This window comes from Quercus suber, unplaced genomic scaffold, assembly GCF_002906115.3.
Source record: "Quercus suber isolate HL8 unplaced genomic scaffold, Cork oak 2.0 scaffold_172, whole genome shotgun sequence".
Taxonomy (NCBI): domain Eukaryota; kingdom Viridiplantae; phylum Streptophyta; class Magnoliopsida; order Fagales; family Fagaceae; genus Quercus; species Quercus suber.
Genome location: NW_027069632.1, coordinates 478,427 through 483,142, shown reverse-complemented (window position 1 = coordinate 483,142; position 4,716 = coordinate 478,427). Strand labels below are relative to the sequence as shown.

The window sequence follows — 4,716 nt, the reverse complement described above, 5'->3', positions numbered from 1 at the left end:
TCAAAGAATATCCTACTTAAGTTGTTATAAATTGTTATCAGTTGCTTACTTATCAGGTGAGATGTTGATAGAATGGAGAAGAAGTAGCCAACAAATAACGCACATTTTGCAAGAGGTCAATTGAACTTTGAATTGGCAATATCAAAATTTGACACAATGGTAGAACGCTCAGACCAGTCCATGCTCAGAAGGGAACCCACAGCTCAGCTCCTGCATGAATTCTAGTCAGTGGTCCCAAAAGGTCATGAAGTGCTTGACATACACCGCATATTACGTTATCGGATGTAATACTCGACTATAGAGATGTCGAGTTATATACAATAATACTCGCTAGTTACAAAACCGAGTTTAATATTTTGACCGATCAAGGACCGGTCGAATATCAATCATTTTGTATAGAGAAGTCTGGCTGGATTCATGCATGTTCCTCAATGGGTCGAACCCCAGGTTCGACTGATCCAATATTCTGCATCAATACTCGAGTAAGTTGGTGGCGAGTTGTACTTATAACTCATTCCCTCTTACGGACCGAGTACTGTATATTGGTCGTGGCAATAAAGGCCAATACTTGATGATTTTAAATTCGAGTACCTTAATACTCGCTATCTGTAAAGCTGAGTTTATTATGGCTGGCCAGTCCAATACCGATCACGCAGCAATCGTTTTTTACAGAGAAGTCTGATTGGACTCATCCATGTTCCTCGATGGGTCGAACCCCACTTCCACTGAGAAAAAGGGAGGGAAATTCCTCATCAATACTCGATGACTCTAGAATCGAGTTATATAATTATTGAAGTTATGCAATTTCTAATAATTTATTCACACCAATTTACTTTCATATACACGTGTTGGTGGCGAGTTGCAAAGATAAAACTGTCTATAGTATTTCAACAATCTTAAATAGACCCATACAACATCTGACTACTAATTTTATTAATTTAAGATGCAATTTAGTTGGGTGTTTCTGGAAAAAAAAAAAAAAAAAGTAATATTCACCTGGATAGTTACTTGGTCAATACAAAAGCATAATATGGAACAAGGATTATATATATAAAAGTTTGTAAACAACCTAGGTTGTAGGTGTTTTTATGCAACCCACTGTGTGGCTATTAAAAGAAACATCCTCATGCATTATTTAACACGGTCACGCCATGTAGCCGAGTATAAAAATTCCTATTATCCAAATTCCACTATGTGCCTTGCTTCTATATATAACTAGTCGCTAACCCGTGCTACGCACGGGAAAGTTTGGCAATTTTATTTTAATATATCATACGTATTTGTTTTCTTTATTAAGTACTAATAAATAAAAAAATGTCAATTAATTTTATATTAACATGATATAATATTATATATGTTATCTCTAGAGTATATATGAGGAAATAAATCAAGGTTAATAGTAACTTGAGGGTTATTTCGTAGGTTCATATAACAATTTCCACATTAAAATTGCAATAATATAACAACAAAAACTCACATACAAATAAATACAAAAATAATTTGTTTGTGCTTGTATGCTTCCACTTCTCATGGATGGAAATCTTCATTACTATATACGGTCGTATCTCTTTATTGCTGTACATTCTGCAGAGGGATTGTAATTTTTTATGACGTAGTCTCATTTTTCACCTCAAGGAAAAGTTAAACATGGCCCCAAAGAGCAACAAAAAGTAGTTTTCAGGCCCTTAGCAGTGTTCTTTCTTTTCCATGGTACCCTAGATACTCCCAAAAGTGAAGCTTATATGCCTTGAAAAAGGAAATAACTTATTAAATTCCTTGACAATAACAAACAATAACAAAGACCTCCCTATGAAAATGTTCACTTAACAAAATAATAATCATATTCTTTAGTTTCACTAATCCGTAGTTGAAGAAAAGTGAGGTTTTAATATTAGAGAAAATAACTTTTCCACCAGTTTCTTCCTTCACCCTTTTAACAAAATCCTCCTTCTTGTAATTGATGCAAACATTAGCTCCAAGATCCTTGCAAACAGCTAATTTTTCATCATTCCCTGCCAAACACAATCTAAAATATATTATATATGGAAACTAAACTTATGCATGCATTAGAAGAAAAGTGATATTGGACTATCAGCAACAATACTGAATTGCAAATGTACCAATACTCCCATGAAAATGAAGTTTTAATATTCATCCGTTATGCATTGGAGGTACCATATATCATACATAGTTGTTAATACTATCATCAATCACATATATTGTCTAACTTCTCTTATCACAGATTTTTCAGATTTTGTGTGTGTGTGTGGGGGGGGGTGGTAATTAAAAGAGAAAATGTGTTTTTATTTATTTATTTAGAAAGAGCTACAACGGCAACCTTCTCGGCTGGACCATGTTGTCCTTTATTTTATGGTTGTAGTCAATGAAATCAACACTAAGCAAGCAAGAGTTTTAGTTCAAGTTGATCAAATGATGTGTGTGAAGAGTTGCAGAAAAACATCTTTGAATGTAAAATAGGATTCCAGTCATCATATCATAACTTAAAGATTACTTCCAAACAGCTTTGTTACCTTTGTGAAGTCGGCAACAAAAAGCATAGCGATGTGAAGATCTATTGGCATATTAGAGACTTGCAGAAGAATTTAACTTGCCATTTTCTTTATGCCTAACATCATAAGGAGAAAAACATGATTTAACATACAAAGAAAACAAAAACTTGGAAAGAGAACAACTTTTTGATAAAATAGTATTAAAATTACTACAACTTGAATCCACCCAAAAATTACACCCATGACAAACTAAACACTTTACAATTGAACAGATACATCATAACCTCCTCTAATAATACTTTGCCACTAAACACCCTTGCATTTTTCTAAATCCAAATATATATAGGCAGCCCAAGCCAACTTGAATAATGAGAAATTACATTTAGGATGTAACCAACTGAGATTTGAGGACTAATTTGTACATGAGTTTTGAAATTTGACATGATTTATATCTATTTATAAACCAATAACCCACAAATTTGAAAAAAAAAATCTTATAAATTATTAATTTCAAAAAAATTTCTAAAATTAGAATGTAGCATAGAACCAAGAATTCACAATCCAAACATAAATCAAAAGGCGTGGGAATGAACACATTAGATAGTCCAAACAATTATATTTCTAGTATTCAAAACCAAGAAAACATATCCCCAATCTGCATAATGCAAAAATGCACACCTCAGGTACAATGTCTAAGATATTTATGATTATTGTGATAAATGAAAGTAAATAAACATAAATACAGAACTTAGTGGGTCATCATCTAGTTTATGACAGTTCATCTATACTATAATCTCAACACCTGTATAGGCTTGTAAACTAACATAAGTGCAATAATGTCAAGTAAAACCAATTGCTTTTAGAAGCCTTTTGTCGAACACCTAGCAGATATAACCAAGAAATAGAACTTGGTTAATCTAGAGATGCTATAATAGAGGGAAGCAATAATTCAGCCTCAACATTGCAAGTGAAGGCTGTGGCCAACCCTAGGAGTATATTTCTACAGGGAGTAAGGGACTCAATTAAGATAGCCCATTTTTTTAAAAAAAAAAAAAAAAAAAAAGATAGCCCATTCAGTTGCACACTCTACTGTCTCTGCATCTTTGTACTACATCAACCCCTCTAATTCAGAAAGCTTGAAATTTTCTTTCAAAATTATATACCAAATGGCTAAGATCAAGTCCAAGTTCAATGTCAATCCCATAACCAATACTCAAGCAAATCAGTAAAAATCTTCAAGGTGTGACCTTACATTCACACACCCATAGTTCATTTCCAAATTTACGCTCAAGAACACTAAGCCACCTCTAAATTAAACCCAAATTCATTCTCAATGAAAATTTTTAAATTTGCAGAGAAATTCACAAACTCTAATGTCAATGCACAAAACCACCATAAATGAATCATAAAAAAATCATACCTATTTCTTAGTTTTCCCTAAACTTTCAAATACACTTGAAATCCCTAATGGAACCCAATAAAAATTATTATCTAAAACTTCCTTTCGAATTTTGAATTTATCTATAAATCAAAGGCTCACAAATCAGTGCCTACGCAGAAACCTTAAAAAGAAAAATCCAAATTTACAAAGGGAAGGAATCCACATTAAAATTGCAATAATATAACAGCAAAAACCACTGTCAGAAATTGAATTGGGAAGTTTTAAGGCAACACTCACTTGGATGTGCGAAAACTGGAGAGGGACTTTCCCATTGATCCAGGATGGTTTGTTCTTGAAGAGGCATCGTGAGGCAGCCTAGAGAGAAGAAGGCTTTCAGAAGAGAGTGAGAAAGAGAAACGAAGAGAGGAATGTATAGAGAGAAAAAGATATACGTAAACTACTAAACTATTAGTTTTTTTTTTAATATATATATATATATAGTTTTCTTTATGGTTAGGAATATGAAACATGTTTGTAATTACTACCCAACATTCAAAACGTTCTAATGAATTAGAACATTGTCTCCTTAAATTAACATAGGCTACTAAACACCAAAGTTACTAAGAGTATCAAAACGTTTAAACCACTAACGAAAAGTCACTTGTCTTCAGGTGTTTTAAATGTAAACGTTGCTGGTGCAATAAGGAGTGGTGTTTTATATTATATATGGATAGATATAGATTTTTAGTATTAATATAGTGTGAGGAGAGGAAGAGATGAAGAGTCAGAAAGTCAAAGTCTAGCGTTAGGAAGCTGAAGGGTTGT

The 4,716-nt window shown here is 33.0% G+C and overlaps 1 long non-coding RNA gene across 1 annotated transcript; it reads right to left on the bottom strand.

Annotated features, from left to right (window-relative positions):
* Positions 1-1,640: 1,640 nt before the first annotated feature.
* LOC136069466 (uncharacterized) lies at positions 1,641-4,326 on the bottom strand. The gene is made up of 3 exons (XR_010630684.1): positions 4,189-4,326; positions 2,532-2,626; positions 1,641-2,012 (listed from the first exon to the last, which is right to left on the bottom strand). It is a non-coding gene; the product is annotated as an uncharacterized LOC136069466 (long non-coding RNA).
* Between the last annotated feature and the right edge of the window lie 390 nt (positions 4,327-4,716).